This window comes from Leptosomus discolor, chromosome 1 (genome assembly GCF_034619465.1).
Source record: "Leptosomus discolor isolate bLepDis1 chromosome 1, bLepDis1.hap2, whole genome shotgun sequence".
Lineage (NCBI taxonomy): Eukaryota > Metazoa > Chordata > Aves > Leptosomiformes > Leptosomidae > Leptosomus > Leptosomus discolor.
In genome coordinates, this window is record NC_141391.1 from 113,460,293 (window position 1) to 113,484,208 (window position 23,916).

Consider the following 23,916-nt stretch of genomic DNA (forward strand, 5'->3'; position numbering starts at 1 on the left):
AATTATAAAATACTGGTAAATTAATATTACTGAAGCTGGCAGCTCTTTATTCAGATAACAGGTTGTCTATGTTTAGCCTGTACCTGGAGCTAAACTATAACAGTCGCTCTATCACCTGACAACCCCTCACCCGCCAGGGAGGGGAACTGGGAAAAAGGAGAGCAGACCTGTGGGTAGAAGCAAAAAGAGATTTAATGAAACACCACCAGTACCAACAGAGATATACAGAGTTACACTTAGACAAATGAATATCCAGTTGTCACAATCAACTGGAGACCAGTCCTTAGGAGGAACCCCAGCAGGAGCCTCCTCTCCTCAGCAAGCCTTCCCCCTTTATACTGACCATGACATTACGGTACGGGCCACACCCGTAGCTAACTCAGGTCAGCGGCCCTGGCTGGCTTGAGCCTGCTGAGGGCCTGCCTGGCATGGCTGGGCTGTGGTTCTGTCCCAGCCAAACCAGGACACAAGTATTGACGGGCAGGTTTTCCCCACATTACCCTGTGTGTCATGGATGAACACCATCTGTCTCCAAAAGGAAAATTCAAGCCTCACATCCGTTCAGATCTTGTTCCCTCTACTGAACATTCCAAGAACAGTGCTTGTAGGACACGATTGTCATAGGACATGTATTCTGAAGACATATCCACTGGAAATACATTGTCATCTTCTACTAATGCAGGGAATTTTCCTGTGCAAAGAACTTAATCACTAATTTATTGTAAATGCCCTAGAAATTATGGGCTTTCACACAAATGCTAATGAATGTATGTGTCATTAGGATGAAAAGAAAACTGAGTCTCCTTATAAAAGGATGACAGGATTCACCATCACATACCATCCTCGTCTCAGACAACAAAGCACTGCTCCTGTGAAGTAGCTGTAGTTCCACATTAACACAAGGAAAAACCTTTTCACTGTGAGGGTGACAGAGCACTGGAACAGGCTGCCTAGTGAGGCTGTCTTCTCTGGAGACATTCAAAACCCGTCTGGACATGTTCCTGTGTGACCTACTCTAGGTGGTCCTGCTCTGGCAGGGGGGTTGGACTAGATGATTCTCTGAGGTCCCTTTCCAACCCCTGCCATTCTATGATTCTTTGATTAGCTGTGTCACCAGAGGGCAAGGTTTACAGGGGCATGTAATTCTGTAGAAAGAATTTTCTTGAACAGGATGAAAACATGTTTGGAATCAACATGCACAAAACAGCAGCGTGATGCAGGGAGGAAAGGAGACAGGTGCTTTGCTGTCATTGCTTTCACCATTTAGCATGGAGTTGGGGCAGAGGTGCTAAGAAGACCCTGTGTTTCTGGGACAGACATCAAATCCATGGGGAGGAGAACATAGTGCTGGAGCAGAGGGTTGGCCTCCCTACACAGCTGAGGAAATACAATTACCTCAGAATAAGGAAGAAGAGATTAATTAGTGTATCAGCACCACCCCCAAAAAAGGGCCACATTTTGCCTAAGGTAATGACATTTCTCTCTCAGCATCTTGGGTACCATTTCTCATTATTATCTTCATGGGCAGCACTAATCTACAAACTCAAACGCAAGTTTTTCAGCAAACATTTCAGCAAACTTCCCTTTCAAGAGGCACAATACACCTTGCCTGTTGATTTCTTGCTTTGAATATGTATTATACTTGCTTGCCTCCTTTATGCTGACTCCTTCATAGTCAATGCTATTTATGCAATGTGTATGTTTATGCAAATGAGAAGAAAGTGATTCTGCACAGAAGAAAGTGGACTTAATGAAATGTAAATCAAAACTTTCTACAGAAGTACGGAGGGCAGAAGCACAATGATAGCAGGGTTTATTTTTTTCTCTGTGACTAATACGTTATTGTAATTGCATGAGTATGGGCTGAGGGTAGTCCAAAGAAGTTCAATGTCTGCATTTAGAGTCCAATATTAAAATGAGGGAAAAAAATATCAAATAGTTTATGATTAGAATGAAGATGCGAGGTGTTTTTCCAGCTCTGCTTTTGAGTAAGAAAGATGATACTTCTGTGACAAGAGAAAGGGAAGGGAAGAAAAAAAGCTTGTATTTACAGATTATATGCGACAACCAGATAATCGTAGAACCATGCAATCGTTTCAGTTGAAAAAGACCTTTGACATCATAAAGTCCAACCAGTCCAGCCATTAACCTAGCACTGCCAAGTCTGCCACTAAACCATGTCCCTAAGCACTACATCTACACATCTTTTAAATACCTCCAGGGATGGTGACTCGCCACTTCCCTGGGCAGCCTTTTCCAATGCCTGATAACCCTTTCAGTGAAGAAATTCTTCCTAATGTCCAATCTAAACCTCCCCTGGTGCAACTTGAGGCCACTTCCTCTCATCCTAAAGTATCTCTCTCTTTTTTTTTTCTTTTTTTCTTTTTCCTGAGAGAGTTCTTTTAAATCCATTAATAGCCTGACCCATTTATGCCACAAGAATTATCTGTAGACCATACTGTATGGAAACAAGGTAAATAAGAGCATGGCCTAACTAGAAGGAAGCAGAACATATTGTTGAGGTCTCTATATTATTAACAAAATATATTACGTACAGCAGCTAGGCCACAGGTAAAGTTCCTGCCTTGCTCACCTTCCACGAAGTCAAATACCTTATTGGAGTGATTTTTCTCCAGTTGCTGTTGATCAGGTTTAAACATGTGTCCTGGAGGAAACAGATGTTTTGACTTTCTTTTCATATTAAAATCAGTAAGAAAAACGTAATTTTTTTTGTAATGAACTTGGTGACTCCATGGGTCTTCTCTAAGCTGTAGTACGACTGGACTCCAGACCCCCAAATTTACTGCAGAATCAATTTTTCAAGAAAATGATGATTCTGTGGAAATCACGGTCCTATTCAAAAACAAATCTGACAAAACCAGCTTTTGATGAGCTTTAAACACCTTTTATTTTCCACCTACTGTTTCTTTGTTCCTCCCTACTGTCTGACATGTGAAACCATGCTGAAAGCTGTAAGTTTAATACACTTACCAGTCATACAATTTTAAACAGAGTTGTGCTATCTAACAGCTTTGTGAACAAGGAGTGTGTTTGTGACCCCTGAGATAAATAGTGCAAGAAACCTACTGTACCTTTCTCTTTCTATAACTGTTATTTCTTATTAAGATATGTATTTCAAAAGAAAACTAATCTAATGTTATTTGATACGCATTTCTGATTATTTCTGATATTAGTAACTCATATACTCACTAGTAATTTACAATTTTATTCTGTAGCAGGTGAACAAAAATTTCTCTTCTTAAAAAGAGGTTTTAATTATTTTCTCTGTCTAAAAACTATAAGTAACTAAATTAGTCTTGTAAATTATAGTGCATTTTACCTGTCACAGAGGGTGAATTTAATTGCTTTAGTTAAAGCTGGAAATCAAACACAGATCTGACCATAAAGGGAAACAACACTATTGTTGTTAAAACTGACAAAGTGTGAAGGTCACAACTTACGTATTAATATATTCTTCCATGTGAATTCTGTTGTAAACAAAGAATATTAAATGCTGTTATTCATCTTCTGCTAATGAACATATATTACTCTGGAGTCTAATGAATAGATAAAACATCACTGTTCATCAAATATTTATAAAAGTAATATTTTCTGTGCTTACCAATTAAAAGGGTATTTTATTACAAATTTAGAGCATGCCAGCTTCAAAATCCTTGGAGACTAGGTGCCTGAGAATGCCAAGAAACGAAGACCAGTATTCAGCTCATTATCTTCACATGGCTATTTTCAATAAACAAATATGAAAATTGAATAATAAAAATAATATTATGCCAAGGGAATAACCAATGGGTTTACTTATTCTTATTCCTTTTTCAATCACTGGTCTCACAATAACTGATATTTCAGTGTCCTCTGAACATGTGTAAATAGTAACCTGCATCAATGCTACTACAAAGAATTTGCTCCTACTGCCACTCCATTAGAGCCATCGCCCAAACAAACATAATACAATAAAATAATTTTGTTTGGTAAGTGTGTACAAATATTTATATACCTATAAGTAGTATTTAATATCATAAAAGCATACAATATAATGTCTACATAGTATGTTTAAAAATATTCATATGCATATATGGCTTGTATAGCCTGTCCTGCTCACCCTTTGTACCTGACAAAAGTTGAATGTCTTAGGAGCACAAGGGTTCACATTTCTACAGCAAGCCGAAATACTGACGGTAGGTGCAATACTAAATAAATGAATAAATGCAATGATAATCTGTGTGGGTCATCTTAGCTTTTATAACCATGTCAGCTTCAGTTTTTGGAGATGTCAGTAACTTATGCATAGATTTCAGCAATCAAATATTTTCTCTCTCCTTTTTTTTTTTTTTTTTAGTTTATATGAAAATAAATGTCACACAAATCACAATTTACTGATTCTTTAAAACTTTTAGATTACTAATAAATAGAGCATAGAATATTATATACGTGGAATAAATACTTTTCTTGGGAGAAGAAAAGCTAAAAATTCCCAAGCAACAAGCTTTTACAATTAAATTATCTTTAGCAAATGGAAAAGCAATAAATTTTGATAAACAACAGTTTAGACATTTTTCTTGATTCTTTCTGGCATCAGATGGTGGAAACTGCATTTCCATAACAAGCACATATATGAAACACCGAAAACAGTCAACCTTAAGAATCTGTTAAAATTGACATATTGCTTTGGCTTTCTTGCGTTAAGCTGGTAGGAGCAAACAAGGATTTATCGTGCAATTTACATGGGGAAAAAAGGTCATTTTTTTCTCCAATGTGGGACACTGGTGCCCTCTGCTGTCAGTTTGCTGAACATCGTGGGCTTGCTTTTTTTCTCCAGTATCAGTCAAATTGCTTTCAAAGTGCTATTAGTATTTCACAATGACGCTTGGAAGCTATGGCGCAAGTGTAAAAATAAGTAGTTGGGTTTTTCTTTTCAGCTTGTACTGCCTCTGTCAATAAATAAATGTTTCAGAGAAAGAGTTTTGTAATCTATCTGCCCTCTGTAAAAGGTTATTGAGCATTACCTCCAAACATAATGCATAGCAAATAGCTAAACATGCAGTCTGGAATGTTGCTGTGTGCCCTGAGGTTTGTCTGTAGCCTTATAAAAGTGGTTTGCAGTCTATGATCTCTATTCCAAGAAAAGTTGGTTCTTACTGACAACATGAGAGAACGACCATTTTTTATTGCCAGGTTGATAAGGAAGGTAAGGCCCACTAACACCTCTAGCAGAAAGGTTCAGAGGAAACATAGTTCAATACAGTGGACTTCCTCTGTAAACGCAGTAGGACCATTTCATGTCCTATTCAGTGAACTTAGTGAAAATTTGCAAGACATATTTACTACTCCCTCATTGGTGTACTGTTATTCTCTATTGTATATATATATATGATACCTACCTAGAACAGTAGTCCATATTCTAAAAGAAAAGTATGACTTTGTTCTGTTACTAATTCACTGTCTGCTTTTTTATCATCCTTACCTTAAATACACCTTCCAGGTCTGTGTATACAGTTTACATTTATTATTCAGAATCCTGGTTAACCATTATTGAGTGTTGGCTCATGCAGGCTGAAACATTTTGCTTTTGCAGACTGAAATATGTTGCTTTGCACTATTCTCGTTCTCCAGAGCTACAGTTACTGGACATGGGGATTTTATAGTTTGGACGAATTATTGGCTCCTTTATTGCTGCAGCATAAAACCTGTAACCACACTTTCCTTAATGCTCTCATGTCTCTCTCACTGCTCAAACTCTGAGAATACATCAGGCAATCCATGATGACAGAAATAGAGGTATGTGAACAACCAGAATTACAAATCTCATTAGGTGTCATATAGCTCAGGGACACAGCACACAGTTTATGGTTTCTTTCAGAACACGAAAGTCAAGATACAGTGTTTCAGCACTTCTGAACATAAATAAAGTGCTTCAAAATATTTTATAGCTTCATGGCTTTGTTTTTTGTTTGTTTGTTTTTTCCTTTTGGTCTACATATCATAAGAAAATTTCAGTCTTTAATAAGCAAGAAAGTCAGTCAGCTTTGGATCATTACAAATAGAGAATCATTATGTATTTTTCTTACGCAAGCCCAGATCACATTCTTTTCCCCTAGCTCATTACAGTGATGGAAAATTAACCTATCCAAGGCAAAAATTTTTTTTAAAAAATGAAAAAATGCATATTTTTCTGCTGTACCAGCTCACATAGGGATCAGATAATAACTAGAATCAATCTCAGATTGGAAGTGAGACTGGAGGGTGAAATAGTCTCTGTTAGTGTCAGCAGTTAGATCAGCTCACCTGAGCTGTGAAACCTCATCTGGAATAAAACACCACCACAAAACAAACAAATAAAGAAGCGCCCCAACATGAAGAAAACTATTCTGCAAAGAAACAATGGTTAAGAAGAAACTAAATTTAAAACTTTTCATTTCAATCTTTTGGTTTCAGATCGTCTATATTTTAATAAAACTTCCTTTAGATATCAAAAGCCCTTTTGCATGTCTTGCTGTTCTCATGTTAAAAAAAAAAAAAAAAAAAAAGTGTAAGTCTGATCAGCAAGAAATCCATCACATCCTTTGATTTATCAAAATTTTCCTTCATTCATAAGATTTCAACAATCACTTTTAGTGCCAAAGATTTTTAGGAAATGGACAGTGGAGTTTTGTGGATGCTTACTCAATCAATGCTGAGTAACATGTATAGATAATTTATCCAGCCAAGTACAGCTATACCGGCGGGTCCAGTTACACATATTTACAATCAGTCTACAGAGGGGAGAAAAACTGAAGAGTCATTTCAGAAACTTAAACAAATTCCCACCCTGTGAGTCACTGGGATACTCCTCCTACGTGGTTGGCACTTAAGTTTTGGTGTGTATACACAGATATTTTTCAATTGTTCACAATGCTAAAAGATCTCTCAAGTCACACGCAGCTCACCTGCATCTCTTCTGAACAGCAGAAGGTTGATCTGGTTAATGCAGCGCATCTGTTACTTCTCAAACAGGTGCTTGTAATAGTGCAATACAGCTTTGAAAACACAGCTTTTACAATCTGGGGGAATTTTCATCATCTTCTTCAGCATCCTCAAAGTGAAGATTTTTGGTTTTTTATTTTAAAATAGTAAACATCTCTAAAAAATAAGGCCCTGTGGAAGTGCTATAAACATTGCATAGCTGGAGACCATTGCTAGATCATGGCTGAAAGTTTCTGAAATTGCACATTTAGCTTCACAAGTGTTGAGCAAATGAGGTCAACATAGTATTCACTGATACCAAGGCACACCTCACTTTTTGAGTAACTGATTTACTTTGAGTGATATTTGGTACAACTAGATCCACGTCGTATTATGACAAACTTTTTTCATTGGCAGTATGCCTCATGTTAAGAAGTCCTTTTGTTGAATCATATAAATTTCTATCTGTTTCAGATTTTATGGCAAACCCAAAATCTCCTACTGCAAGAAACCAAAATGGAAGTAGAAGATACATGTAATTGTAGCATTTAATCTAGTTAGCTTCTTGAAGTTTAAATCCACTTCAGAACTTTAAAATTATTATGTGGAATTTTCATCTGTTATTCTTCTGGTGTGAGTTTAATATAAACAGCAACTTAATTTTTGTAGCAATGGGAAACTAAGCAATAACTAATAATAACTAAAATTAGCTAGAATTAGCACCAAACCAAAAAGTTTAACTGGAGGTTAATAAAAAAGCTGTGAGGATATTCTTACAATTTACTGAATAGACTTGGAACATGAAAATGGCAAAAACAATTACCAAAATAGCTGTGAGGATGGGAATTTTGAAGTGGAAAGAATATAAAAATACACCACACATCAAATTCAGAGGCCTGACTTTATTTACAAATCAAGGTTTGTAAACCCAGTATGAAATCCATAGATACAAATCAGTTCAGAGGAATTTGATTTGACACCATACAGCTGGGATGATGATGTAAGTGTATTGCATTGTAACACAGGTTTTTGAAGCACACAGCCCTGCTCAAATGTAATGAAGCCTACAGGGCCAAGTCTACTGAGACTTTAAAGAGTGCGTTACTTGCTATTACACTAATTTATACAAGCTTCAAACTGAACTTCAGAGGAACCTCTGGCTCAGAGGTAGCTCAGTGCACTCTTGTTTTTCCTTGTCAAATGCTTTTATTTAACGATGGTGATTTGAAAACATCTAACTCATGGTACGAAAGGAAAGCTAACCCTGCTTTGAAAAAGGAGCATGTAAGTAATTGTACCTATCTAAGACTGTTTATTTTGAAAGAAATTAACTTTTCTATAATGTGAAATCAAGTAAGCAAAACCTCTGGCTAACACTCCTTCCTCAAGACTTCAGTTCTTATGAAGATGAAATTATAGGTACACGACTTAGTGAGTAGGAAGGTAAATATACTTCCTACTATGATTGTTTTTAAGGTTTGTTACAACTACTGCTGACATTAGACAAAAGAAAATTGCCTGCATGCATCATAGCCTACCCCAGTTCATCTCATAATCACCTTCAAGCAAGAGACTGAACATTTAATCCTAATAAACCGCTAGAGAGTGTGGTAGTAAAATCTTTTGGCTTCATTGCTCAGAAGTGTTCTCTTGGCAGTAAAGCTATTTCCAGCTATCCTGCTGTGAAACGTACTGCTATTAAATCTTTCACATGAAAATTAGAGAAAAACAAAAAGAATGGCAATAGTTTTTCTTTGATATTATTAAAGTTTTGAGTTGGTTATGACTTTTCCTTCTTCCTAGTTATCATTTACTGTAGTTATAAAAACTTTCTAACTTACAAACCAAATTAAAGCAGTTAGCTACTTCTGTCACAGTCCTCCTGAATGACCACCAGCCACTCAGACAGCAGGCCCTTGTCTCCCCTCTAGTGAAATGGTGATGATAATACTTCTTTTTCTCACAGAGATGTTCCTTTACATTTATGCAGAACCCCCCCCACCCCAACAAACCAAAACATAAATGCCTGCCTTTTCTGTTCTTTGTTACTATCCGTATCTCCTTTCTACTGAGGAAAATCCAGTTCAGATGTTCAAATCAAGCCAGTAATATGACCATAAGGGACACAGGAGGAGCAATACTTCCAGGAAGTGTAAACCCCAGGCCATTTAAAGCCTTACAGACCATGACAGATGGGCTCCACTGAGAAACTCATGACCAACACATACTGCAGATTGTGGAAAATTGATTTCAGGTGCAAAGTACGCCAAGTGAGTTGTGTATCCTCTACCAACTTTCATTTTCAATGGAACAACTTCATTTCACATTATTCTAGTCCAGAACTAATGGAAAGACTTGGCCAGTGGTGTAGCCTGCATCCAAAGCAAAAGGTTCTGCATTCCTAGGCAGATACTGATACTAAAAGATCACAGGTCTCTGCTGTGATACCATCATCATTAATAAAAGTGGATTTAGAGCTACTCTGGAACCACATACAGCTGGTAGATCTGTAGATGAAGAGCAGTACCCCACAACTATTCATAATGCCCCTCTAAGAATGACAGAAACCTGCAGTCTAGGAGGGACCTCTGGAGGTTACTAGTCCAATCCCCTGCTCTATGGAGGATCATCTCAAGAAGGTCGCTCAGGGCTATGTCAAATAACGTTTTTGATACCTCCATGGATACAGAACCCATAACCTCCCTAGGCAGCCTGTTCCAGTGTTGACCACACCCCAGGTAAAAAAAAAAAAAAAAAATCTTACATCAAGGTGTAATTTCCTGTATTGCCACTCTCTTTGCATCTCTCTCTCTCTGGCTGTATCATCTCTGCACCCTCCCCACATTAGTTAGCTGCAGAGAGAAGCATGACCTCCCTTGAGTCTTCTCTTCAATAGGCTGACCAAACCCAGCTCTGCCAGGCTCTCCTCATACCTACTGTGCTTCAGCCCCCCGAGCATGTTGGTGGCTTGCCTGTCATGATCCCTCTGCTTTTTTAGTGTATTGAGAGCTTCCCCAAATTTGATAGGAGCCACAGGCTTGCTAAGGATGCAGTCTGCCCCATTGTGCAGGTCATTAGCAATTGGTGGTACCTCCCTGCTAACCAGCCACGTTGTTGGTCTTTGTGCCTCTGAACCTGACAATCTAGCCAGTTTTCTGCCCAGCTTGTCATTCACTCCCACAGTCCATACTTCACCACTTTGGGTAGAAGGTGGGAAGTGACTGAACGAAAGAAAGAACTCACTGAGAACAGAGAGGCCACTCTCCCTGCTAAGGCCTGTAAAATGGCTGTGGATTAACAGACCCTGTCATTTTAAACAAACATTTAAAGATTCAGAAATTAATCTGAACTTCGGTCTAGTACCAGAACAGAAAAGCATAACAGAACAAAATATCTCTTGATAGCTCTGTTATTTTCTGGTTCATTTGGGAAGGAAATACAGAAAGTCTCTCATTTGTTTTTCCATTATTTCTGCATCTGCAATATGATGCAGAGTCCCAGAAATCTGTGCAAAGATATGTGCTGATCCTGGTGTATTATTAATCAGGATAGCAGAAGTCCAAGACATACCATGAATAAGTTAACGTTAAATCAGCACACCTTCAAAAAGAAAAACTTTGGGCCTTATTATCATGTTCCAGATAAACAATTTTGAGTGTTGCATTTTTATCCAAACCACTCCAAACATCACTGAGAAAAGCTGCTTGGATTTAAGTATTTTATGGCATGTCTACTTTAAGGTAGGAAATGAAAAAACATTGAAATTTTTCATTCCTTTCAACCTTGAGTTTTAGTTATTTTACATCCCAAGATTCTAGTGTTCTGAAGTCTGCATCAGTTTAATCACTTGTTAAAACTTCTCCTGAAAGTTTTAAAAAAGGGTAAGATACTACACAGTTTGGCGCTTCAGAAACTACGCAACTATCTTATACAACCTGACAATTTTCTAGCTCAAGCTTTCTGTGGAAACATAAATATAACAGACACTTCAGGAGAATATCTCTTACTAAAAAAGACAGATTTTCCATGAATAGTAAATTTTGCTGAATGATTTTGCTTTGATTCTCTTCTCAGCTGCCCCACTGTAAGTCAGAAGCAACCCTCCTGTCTTTCTGCAGTGAGAGGAGAATCAGGTCCAAACAGTAACTGGAGATTTTGAAAACATAAAAACAATTGCTGAAGTTAAAAAATAAAATAAAATAAACCCCCAAAACTACAATGCTTACTGCAGACAGTGGAAGTTTTGCCATAGTATAGTTTGAATTTGGCCTTGTAAGAAAAATATAATTTGAGCAGAACCTTTTAAAATGTAACAACGATGTGTTCTTACTTTTTGCATAATTGCTGAATGTTTTCATTGCTCTTTCTCAAGAATGTTTGCAGAACAAAGACTATTACCAGTACTAGCAAACAAAAAAGCATCTTTTCACACAGATTTGCCTTCCAGAAATGCACCTGTATATAATTAGAAAGTGCAAATGTAGGAAGAAATGTCTACAGTAGAAAGAGGCACAGTGAAAGAACTGAAATGGCATCAGCCTTAGAAGAGAGGATGTGCGTGTTTGGAAAAGGCACATCACTGTCAGAGGAATCTAGGGGATCCCAAAATCTAGAGACTTTGGCTAAAATAAAAACTGTCAGAGACTAAGGGTGAGATTGGAATGGGACAAGTCTGCGGGGACAACTCTGCACAGGGACAACTGTGCATGGGTCAGCAGATTCCACCAGTCCTTGGTGCTATGCCAGTCTTCCCTGCCACACAGCGAGCTCTTCAAAACAACATCCCCCCCACCCCCCCAAAAAAAAAAAAAAAAGAGAAAAAAAAAAAAAACAAACAAAAACCAAGCCAAGGCTGACAAATTGGCATCAACCCCGCACCGAGAGCTGCTCCCCACCGCCCCCACCGCACACCCCCCTCCCTGCACACCTCCTCCCCCTCAAGCAACGCACCCTGCAGCCACGGCAGCAACAAGCTTGCGGGTGTCCCCCCTCCGCCTCCCCTGACACACCGCTCCCTGCCAGGTGCTCGGGGCTCCCTGCGGCGCAGTGCAGAGCCCCTGCTGAGGGTCAAGGGCTTTGCGGAGCGCGCCGTGTGGTGGGGAGGACCGGTGTGGGACCAGCATGCTGGGGAGCACCGGCACAGCAGGGAGGACTGGTGGAATCTGCTGACCCGTGCAGAACTGTTCCCCAGCAGAGGTGGCTGCGCAGAGTTGTCCTAGACCTAGTGAGATCTGACCAAAATCTGAAAAAGTACTGTCAAATTAACTTTAGCAACACAAATACGGTGATGGATTAATTTCTCAAGTTGTCAATTCTTTTTGGAGGATCCTTTAGTAAGAAATTAACCCAATCTTAATAGCATGTGATATAAAATAAACAACTGTGTTTTACAGGCGTACAAACATAGACTCGATCTATTTGAAACTGCAGCCATAGATGAGGTGAAAATTAAGTCAGCCTATTTCACAGTGTCTCTGCCTTATAAGACATAATACTGTTATTTCAGTGCTATGTTAGCTTTATGTATTTCCTTCAGTACAGTTATATCAGCAGTGAACCTGTGCAGCAGGGTGCAGAGCCACTGTCTCAGGGTGCAGTTAGGCACTACAGCTGAGTTTATCTATCTAGTCTTTTCACAGCCAGAACAGCAAGGCCCACTTCACCTTATTAATCACTTCCATCCTTCCCTCTTTCCCCATCCCTGACCAAATGCTCTCACGATTGCATCAGCTGTGGTGTATGTCTAACACCACAATAAAGTGGCTAAGCTGGAAGAAAGCAAGGTAATAGTGTACTTCCAGGCAAACAAATCAAATCAAATCAGCTCTTGATGAAGAGCAGAGGCATACCAAAGCAGGCACAAGGACTAGGAGGGTGACTGAGTGGACAGGGATGAAGTGAGACCACCCCTTTAAGCCGCAGTGAGCTCAGCAATTGCAGCTGAAATTGCACTTCTGAATCAGAAACACCTAGTGTGTTTCTCTGACTTCTAGAGGCTGAGCAGAAGGCGGGTGGTACTAATAGCTTGCTATAAAGGCCAGCTCTATAAAAGCCTACTATAGGCATACTCTCACTCATATATTTGTTCCATTAAGAGTGCTTTAGATAATGATTTCTGCAACCAATTATCCATGACAGTGTGTATTTGATATGTACATAAAAGACACTGTTAAAAATCCACTATAATATAAAGTAAATATTAAGCTCACAGATTTATTGGATTTTTAAGTAGAATGAGTGTTAAATAGAGACGCTTAAAAAGATTTTTATGAAAATGAATCTGTTGGAGAATTTCACTAACAAGTGCCAAAGATCACAGGAATTGCTTTTCCGAATACCAGGATGCCTTTTCAAATATCTGCCTACCTACTTAGTTCCACTCACATCCAGTTTATAGAATACTCAAGAAAAACAAGATCTAGGAATATTCTACAATTATAAACGTGTTTCAACAGGAAATATCTCTTCAAGACAACAATTTGCACATTAAAAGCTTTTTAAAAACATCAGAAATTTGTGATATTCTGTGGAATTACAATGGCAATTTCCTCTTTCTTCCTTACAGAAACAGAAATATTATCTTGGCACAATGATATTCAGAGTAAACCATAAGACGCAAAAAGATGAACAATGTATCCTACATTTCATATGCTCCTTTTTTTTTTTTCCTTTCTCTTTTTTTTTTTTTTTTTTAATTCAGGGAAAGAACAGTATTCAGTTAGGTACAGAAATAAGGTAGCGATAACAGAGGGAGAAGGGAGAGGGAGCAAGAGAATAAACCAAGAAAATACTGAAAACACTGTTTGTGATTAATAAGGCGAGGGATGTACTGGTTATGAAATTATCCACAAAAAGTTACAGTGGTGAACTACATGAGGCACGAACTTGTGTCTTTGGACGACTCCAAGCAACTAATTTCAGTTTCAGTCTTTTAACAGTCAATAACCTGCCCAGTGCGACAGTCATTGCTAGATAAAACATCGCCACCTAGACAAACACACTGCAGGAAATAATTGAGCAATGGATGTTATTACAAATAAATTCCAGCAATTGATTAATCTGATAATTGTGACTGCTATGATCGACTTTTTCTGAGAATATTTATGCCAATGATTATGCAATAATAATTATTACTCTTTATTAAAGGCACTAAGAAGTTCTCAAAAACTGAAAAGAATGGACATTCCTAGCCTAAAGTGTGTCCAGACTAGAAGACCTTCTCAACAGAGACAAAAAGATGATTCTGAGGGACGTTTGTTAGTCGTGACATGCATTTTATCTTCTTTTTCCTTCAGTCCTTTGCAGAGAGCAAAGTGAGGAACACCTAAGCAGAACTAAACAGGTAGTGCCTGGAGAACCAGATTCGATGCTTTTATACACAAAGAAGCAACAGACAGACAAAGGGATCAATAGAAAATAAACAAACCAGGAAAATTGCTGACTCTGACATCAGAGACAATCTGGCGTCATGCACTTAGTCCTTCACTCCCCACTCCCTTTTTTGCATGGAAAGAACCAGGATAGAAAGTAAAGCCTATTACTATATTAATTTGATATGCATTTTACTCTTAAATGATATACTAAAGTCTACAAAAGTGTTCAGAGATCATTTTTCAACTTTTGTCGGTTATTGGGACCTCCTGATAATTCTATCTCATTATCTTAGAGAACTTAACTGTTTTTCTCAGCCTTCATGAGTTAGAGATCTTGTTTAATGAGGATGCTCTTGCTCTCTGAAGCAAGTGCATAGTCCTCCCAACCTACACAGGTCTGCACATTTGTAGGAAAAGACACAGGCTCTTGCTGGGGAGTGGCAAGAGCATCAGCTGTTGAAACAACTGTCTCAGTGGAAAAAGGGTTGTAAAGACAGCTGTCAAAAAGAAAAACCAAATGAAGACAGATGAGATTTTATCCTTCTCATCAGAACAATTCCTTCTTATAAGAGCAGAACTTCCAGCTAGCTCCTCCAGAAGGATCTCCATGTGTAATACTGTTGTTAAGTTTTCACTGTATGGAAAAAATAGATTCACTTTGATCCTATTATGTGAATTTATTTTAAACAAACAAGCAGCTAGATGGGACTCTCTCATATGATGTTATTCATCTTTGTATTGCATCCAAAATGTATGCAGTGACCCTTTGCTTCCCCAAAAGGCTTTTTAATAGAAATGAGAAGAATTAGAGGTTTGGCTTTGCATTCCTTAGTTTAAGCAAAAGGTCCCCATATGTAGAAATCGGAAAACATTAAGAGTCTTATCAAAGACAAATGCTTGATTGTTTCATATAACTGTTAAAATATCAGCACTGGAAAAAATATCTTCAAAAACTTTATGGGGAACAATTTATTTTTTTGGAACATGCACAGAGAGGAATTTTGGGGATAAAATCTTTGTGATAAGTAAGTAGTGCATAAAGACTACAGAGGGAAAAAAAACCCACTTTAACTAATGAAAAATTGAAGGGGTAAAATTCTTAAAGCCATGTACTTTGTGCCTAATTCTAGTTTGGACTTCAGTCCTGAAGCCTTCGCTCATCCTGGGCACAAAGATGCTAAACCTTAAAAGTGACTCACAGATGGATTAAATTGATTTTATGTTACATGAAACATTAGAAACTGAACTGAGTCCTGGCAACAGGATATAGAATCACAGATTTTTCCCTTCTTGATCAAATCCTTACCTAAGGAAATGTGAGTTATTTTCCAAAGGGTGATGCTTCACCTTCAAAGGGAAAGTAAGCACCACCCCTGGGGAGATGCAGGTTCTTGGAAGATGCAGCCTTTGCCCCTTCCAGCTGGAAGAGCAATTGACTCTCTTTTGGCTGCTATATGGAAAACAGACACCACTCCCAGGAGGCTCCTCTTGCAGGAAAGTGCTGTTATCCTGAGTAGGCAGAAGCAACAACTTGCCCTTCTGGGTAAGGCCACCAATCCCTAGGGAAGGGCAGTATTTATAATGCAGCCCGTTTCTCATCTGATATTAATCAGGTAATTAAGCTCAGCCTGGTATTAAGGTCACCTGTTACTAGTCAAGTAATTAATCTCAATCTGATATTAAGTTTTTTTTTCTGATATTTTTATCTGATATTAAAATTTTTTTCTACTTCTTCCAGACCTTTGATGCAACGTTTTCAGAGCTTTCAGACATGTGAGACTTCAGCAGATGTAAATGGGATAGATAGGTCAGAAAATTGGTTTACTACAGTTGAGGTCAAAATCAGAAATGTAGATGCCACTGTAGAGTCGGGATTTTCTCCTTAGGACTTTCTCTTTTCTGCATAAAGAAAATTGGTCAAGTTAACTTAAGACCCTTCAGTTGTCCTACAGCATGGTCAGAGCAGATGTAAACTGTAGCAGTGACATGCCATTGTCCTTCTTAGAGATTCTTAGCTAAAGAAAAAAGTTCTTACTTCACCTCAGAGCAGGTGTTTATCTGATACAGGCTAGAGAGAGAGATGATTTGAGAGTAACTCATAGCAGAAACATTTTCATACTTCCTGTCACTTTTCTGTGATGTGTTTTTCCTTGCATATTCCTTAGAACGGATCATACATATGTACAGGAGAGAAAAAGGAACAGTAACCGTTGATATTGCCAGTAATGCAAAGTACAACTTAAGGTCATGGTGAGGAATACTAAGGTTTCTAATCAGTATCACACTTACAAATGTGCTGAAATGCAGTTCTGGAGGCTGACACTTTCATCAATCTTGGCTCAGTTCCTCAAAGGTAAAGTAATCAGTTGTGATGAAGCAGCTCTGTTACCTCCATTTAGCTTCTAACTCCTACCAAATAAAATGGAATGAGTTATGCCGACAAGGAAATGTCAGTATATCACTATTATGCAACATTTGCTGGCTATAAAACAAAACTGTAGGCAGTCATACATTTTAGAAATCAGTTTTCCTTATGTTGCATTTTATGTAATAAACAAATAATATATCATAAGTTCCACCTCACACACTTGTAACTGCTTCTCTGTGGAGGATTCAGTTTTCCATTTTATTTGTATATCAGTAGCAAACTGACAGTCCCTCGAGGGTATTCTACCCTGTCTCTCAGAGTGAAAGAACATGTTCCTTAGTGGTGTTTAAATAACACAGTAGAGTAGTGAAATGCTTAAATAATACACACACACACAAAAATATATATATGAGAAAAGAAGAAATATCCATAGTCAAGGATCTTTGATACCTTTTGAGGAAAGGAAATAGAAGGTGCTGTATTTCTCAGCAAGTGTATTCCCTGGTTCTGAACATATTATTGATTTTCAGTTTTCTTACAGCCTGTATGTCTGTAACTAGCACTGCTAAGAAATTTGTCTGTCTTTCTCAATACTACAAAACTACAACCTGGGACAGTCACCAGGGCGTTGGGGAAGATCTTGGATTTCTCCAAGAAGATTCCAAGGAGAAAGAAAAGACACAGAAATAACATTTTATGACCTGCATTCTACTGATCATAGATAAGTTTTCACTGACATTGAGATTCACATTTCTTAGGATGTGCCCATCTCTTCCTGTGCACTTTCAAAGGAAAGACATTAGACCTATTTTACTATGGGTACAGTTGAGAGAGAACAGCTCTGAAACGATGAGTCACACCACACATGTTGTAGAAGTCATTCCCAGCTGAGTGACTCTCTTCTCATGTGGGCACAAACATTCATATTCTGTGCACATGTGCATGCCTATTTATCTTAATAAAATATATTGCATGCAGTATATTTCCCCTTTTAAATTTTTAGTTTTCAGGCTCCTCTTACGATTAGTGGAAACCAGAATACTGTATCCAAATATCTGTATATTCTTATATAAGAACTGTTTATGCTTCATTAAAATAAAACTAATTTGTAAGTATACAAAGAATTCCTTTTTCTTCAAATACACATGCTCTTAAGAAAAGGAAAATTGCCAGTTCAGATATCTTAATTCTGAATAGACATTGATGTTACATTGTTTAATGAAATAAGGCATTATCCTAAAATAGTAGAATAATTGCTGCATTAGAAAATCTACCAGGCAAAAAAGACTACTACTGAGGGTAAAAGTCAGAATTTCGTGTAGATTCTATGCAACAGATGGCTGAAACCCAGGCTGACTCTAACATAAATAGGAAAGGAGAGGATTTCAAAATCTTGCTAGATTGGCTCTCTTTGCTTACAGCCAGATACACACCAATTTTGATACTTTGGGAAACTGATGAGCACCTCCTACAACTATAATCCTCAAAAGTGCTATTCTCTCCTCTGCTTCAACAGGGGCCAAGTGCTTTAAAGGATTTCTGAGGTGCTAAACCATTGATTCTAAACAAGTAATACAGTCCTGCAATGACCCCTGTCTGGGGGTCGAGTGAGGGAAATGTTTCTGTGTGGGAGATCTAGGTGGACCAAGGTTTTTAAGTGATGAGAAGAGCTGGCTTCTGCGTAGCTTACCAAACACTCCTGGTAATACCACTGCTACTGTTTTAACAGATGGCTCCATTTCTGTGGATAGCAGGGAATGCTGCTGTCATTGGGGCTATCTGGGAGAATATAATTAAACACACCAATGTGCTCTAATGAGCTAACTTTTTGAGAACCCACCTGCACATGATGCAATTTTTTTTTTTTTTTATGTAGGTCTGGCCTTTTTAAGCAGAACTTGTTGGAAACACTGAGTTACTTCTTGTTTAGACAAATGAAAATGAGGTTCATCTATCTGGAACTGGCAGATAAATACAAATGAAGCCATCCAACTCAGTCTGTAAGCTTGGCCACACTATAGTCAGTCTGAATGTAAACAGGAACTAAGGTTAAATTCATTAGAATGGGAGGAAAGCACTAAAAGAAAAATATAGGAATGTGAAATCTTATTTGGCTCCCATATTACAGGTCATAAGACACTTTTTATTTTGTATATATTTTTTACCCTAAGAATGAGGAAGGAGGGAAGACTGTAGGAAGTAGATAAAACCCTGCAAATTAAAAATGAAAATACATCTGAATAAGGATAAAACATATCTGTAACAACAAAGCGATAGCATCTAAGCCCCATTTATTTTGGAAAACACTCATGTGTTTGCATCAAAAGTATAATCTAAACAGTTTATTAGCATATGTGTCTCTCTTCTGTGGCTTACTTTATCAAACTGCTTTTATACTGTTTTCTGGAGCGATTTATGGTTAGATATGTTTTGACTCGCTATTACTAGAAAAACAGAAAGGGGAAAGTAATTGATTGTCAGAGTATTCAGGAGGTAATTTCTATTCTTATTAATACAAAAAGATCAGGTTAAAAATAAAAAGATGAAATGTAGAAAATTTTTAAGCTGATAAATGATCTAAGTGAATCTGTAATTGTTTTTCTGTCATACAGTGTTTTGACAAATTGTTATGTTTTCAGACCAATACAACGCAGTTATTGGAAACTTCGTTATCAGAAAGGTGCGAGTACTTGATATATCACTTTAAAGGATAGTGTATCTTCAAACAACTTGTAATTGGCTCAGTTACTAATTTTCATATGCTCTTACTAATGAATATATAGATGTATGAACGTAACGTTAGCTCTGCTCCTGATAGTCATACTAATGCCTGCTATTCCTCGAGCACATTTTAAAAAATACCTCTTTGCATTTTGAAGCTTGTCAAAGACTGTGGTGGTTGTTTTGCTCACCCCAGGCCACAAGCTTTTACTTTACTTCCATTCGAATGCTGAGATATCCTTTTCACCATAAGTTTTATGAAGACAACTAACAAAGACTATAACCCCAGCCTTGACATTCTGCAGTTAAAGCTAAAATGATCTAATGGCTAGTTGCCATTGAAAAGGTCCCTTTTTGGCCTGATATTTCTGCCATTTCCATTTCACCAGAGCTGGCCGCAGAATGACATGATGCAAAGAATCGGTGCAGAGTGCACTTTTAATTTCTTCCCTGTAAAACTGATTTTTGGCTTGCTTAACTCCCTGTGTAGTTTTGTCTGAGTGAGAACTGCATGGTAACATAACCAGAAACAATTTAAAACTGATCCATTCTATTCAAAATCTTGTGTCAAGTCTGAGTTTACCTTTTGTCAGCTCCCTTCTGTTCCTGACATATGCCGTATGTGTTTCATTATAATCATAACCTCACTCATGTTAGCATATGGAACAATTCAGTAGGGACCAAGGTTCATATGTGAAGCATATAAAGAAGGAAATATCTAGTAGTTCTAAGAACATGTTGGGAAATGAAATTAATTCAGCTGTGTTTGCCAACAGTTTTCCATGCCCTTCTTATCACTTTCTTAACTTTCAAAATTATTTATTATTCAGAAATAATTTAAAATATCTTCTTCTGGGAGGAACCTTTTAGAATATGTCCTTACTAAGCAGTCTGATGTGTAGTATCCTAAGCTTACAAAAGAAATCCATGTAATGTGAAATTTGTTGGAACAAATCAAAATCTAATAAATGAACCACAATTAAGTGCAAATTCAGGAATTTTCTGAGTTATTTTAATAAATCTTGCCATACTGGTAGCAAGAATTGAAAATCAGATTCAGCAGATGGAGCAGTTTTGACAGCAAGAGCAAGGTTAAAATATAACCCTGTAGTCACAAAGTAGCTTTTGCATATAGAAAAATCACAAAGGTGGAAGACTCGTGGGAGGTGTGCACCCATTTCTTATTCAAGGGAAAGCTCATTCTGCATGCACTGTAAAAGTCACCTGAAAGAGAGAAAAGGTGAGGAACTTACTGAAGGAAAGGAATAAGAAAAGACATGGAGAGAGGTAAGGAAAAAAGTTATACTGGATCCTGTATTGTGTTAAAACCTTAAATGGTAGTTCATAAGTAAAAATCTGTATTTCTAATGAGCACGCCTGTTTTGTTTTAGCATGTTAGTTTTATAATTATGTTTGTATTTACTAATTTTTTGCTTTGTGGTGAAACTGCCTTAACTCATGTCCTTCCTGTTCAGTGACTGCACCATGTGTAGGCTGAAAACCACTGTTATGCATTTCTATGTTTTTACTTTTAGAGACTGCAGACCTGACTCCTCTTCATCATCAGACAAGGCCAGTCCCATTGGAATCAATGAAACAGTTGTACAGGATCAGAACCTCCCTTGGTTTACAGCCTGAAAGATCACTACACATGTAACTGTGCACTGTTACCTTCCATCATTTACTCTCTATCAGTTCGAGCATCCACGTGAAATGCTTTAAGAAAGCCAAGAACCGTTTTAGCAGCCAACTCTTCATAGTTACCAAGGAAGGTTTTGAGTCTTTAATACAAAAACAGATTTTGAAAAGTCTTTTAGTGGAACTGTGCTACATCTCAACGTATGTTGATTCTTGCATCATGTGATATAAGCTTTGGTTTTCTCCTTATGAATAAAAGTTTAGGATCAAGTTTGTCCCCAGAGTAAATCTCATAAGAAATATGTATCAAATGGGCTTCCTGTGTTTCAAGTCATGTTTAGATGTTAAACCATGACAATGGTAAAAATTTCAGTTCTCAAATGTGCTACCCAAACATAAACTATTTTCTTCAAAGTTGGGAACCCTTTGATATAGATTAATAATATTGTAGAAATTTCCAGTGTGAGGTTTGATTTTGTCCTTGCTTTTTAAAACAAAAAAAAACCCCAAACACACAAAAATTTAAATATTCAAGATCATCAGCAGTTTCCTAAAAGGTTCTGTTTAATCTGTAATCAAAAACGAACTCACAAGCTATTTATCTCACTTCAACATGCACAGAGAAAAAAATATGAAGGCATTCTACCTTCTCAAGCGTTTCTCATGTATTTCTTTGTCTGCAGATGAAAGGCCTTCCAGAATATTGTTTCCCTGCTAAGAACATATATTTATGACTTCAGAATTGGATCAGATCTGAAAATCACTGTGAACGTAGAAGCAGATTTTAATAGATCATTGAGTATAGATATAATGCTCTTTTCTAGGATTTATTTCCATAGCAATAGTTCGATTCAACACCAACATACCACACTCAGTCTCTCTGTGCGTCTAGAGACTATATTGTTCCTACTTAAATTGATTTTGAATTATTTCTTAGCCATTGTTTAGTCTGCTAGTGGGAAATAAAGTGTCCAGAGATTAACAGGAAAATTGTGACATCAGCTTTTGTATAAAATGCAGAAGCTGTCTTGTTCTCTTGCACTGTAAAGGAGTTGATTCATCTAATTCTCAGGAGGGACAAGAACTAAGAACTATACAAGAATGAAGTGGGAGCGACACAAACACCATGCTGAATTGGGACAGTCAGCTTCCTACGCTGCTGCCAACTGTCCAGATCCACTGCAGCCTGACAGTCTTCAGCAGCGTGCTACATATTGATGCGCCCCCTGCCCTCCCGTTGTGTATGACCAAAACCAGCCAGGAACCAGACCGTGAAGTCCCCCTTTGAAATACGTTTTCACCTTGGGACTTTTAAGAAGAAATGTAGACCCCTCTCCTTCCTTTTCTTATTCTTTCTCCAATGCCCTATTTTGTTACAAGAGAAAGATTTCCAAATGCAGAAACAGGAGATGCTGCACTCTTGAAGGAGGCTAGGTAATGGCAGCTTCTGCTGCCGTTTTGAAGTGTTTTTGTCACACACCTTTGCCTTTGGGCTTTCTTGGACTAAGCCTATTACTTCTCCAAAGGTATTTTTTGATACTGTAATGATCTATAGCATCATTTTAAATTTGAATGATATCTATTAAAAAAACCCCAAACTCTCTTACAGACATGGCAGCAACAGTTCACATTTGTCAGAGATTAATTTTTGTTATAAAATTCCCTGTGAATATATTATAGGGTAAAGTGAGATTTAAACAAGCCTGATTACGGTCTCCAGTGGATAGATATGAACTAGGTTAGACCAGGAAGCCTTACAACTATATTAAGGCTATTGCAGCTGAGCTGATATAACACAGAAAAAATGAGAAAGAACTGCGTAACAGAAGATGTACCATTACAGCGTGCAGTTACATAGCTATCGAGCATGGTCCATTTTGGATAATGTCTCTGGATGAGATTTCCAACGGAAGGCCAGTAGTTTCTCTAATAATATTTTGGAAGATTAGAAAAATTTTCTCAGTTACCGAAATGCTCAGAGAACAAAGGAATATTATGTATGACCTCAACTGTGCCCCAGAAATAGACTTTTCTGCTTTTTAACTGGGCTTGCAAAGGAACGTATCTGGTACAACCTGAATTTGTTTCTCACAACACTTCAGCACAGACTAATTTTCCACAATAAACAAAATGCTTCTTCAAGGCTAGTTGTTCACCTGATCAGGCAAGTCCCTAATTTAAGGTGGGTTTGTTTGGCTGTTTTGCTGAACAAATATTAATTAAAAAAAATTTTGTCCTAAATTGTTAGTTTGTAATCCAATGTGCATGATGACAGTTTCTGATTACATTTATAGGAAACAAAGCATTGTACCATGTTAATGTACAGAACTAATCCTTAATGCAGTAAACAGTTGCTGTTTCAATCTTTTCTTACAGACAATTCTTGGCTATTATGGAGACTTCTTATATTCTCAGAGACAGTATGTGAGATTTGAATGAGATTTTTGAACAGAGTATTTTGTTTTAAAGAAGGGCACTTTGAACACAGACCTAGTTTTAAGCGTACAGCTTTGAACAGATACAGTTTGTTGCAATTTTTAATAAAGACAGCAGTTATAGTCTCAGAAGATGATGCTATTCAACCTAGGAATATAAAAGCATTGCAGCTGTTTAGAAAGGCAGGAGCCAAGCTTTTGGTATTTAGTGTCCCTGGAGACTGTGGAAACTGCAAGCTATACGTTCTGTTCCCACTAGGATATGGCCTCTTTTATTCTCCTTTCCAAACCACAATGTGATACTGGTATGCATGCTGGTATCTTACCAGAATGTGGTTACATTACAAGACCGAAGGAAGAACTCACCACAATAGTTTATATACTGATTTATTTCACATCCCTATATTGCTTTGGCATGCCT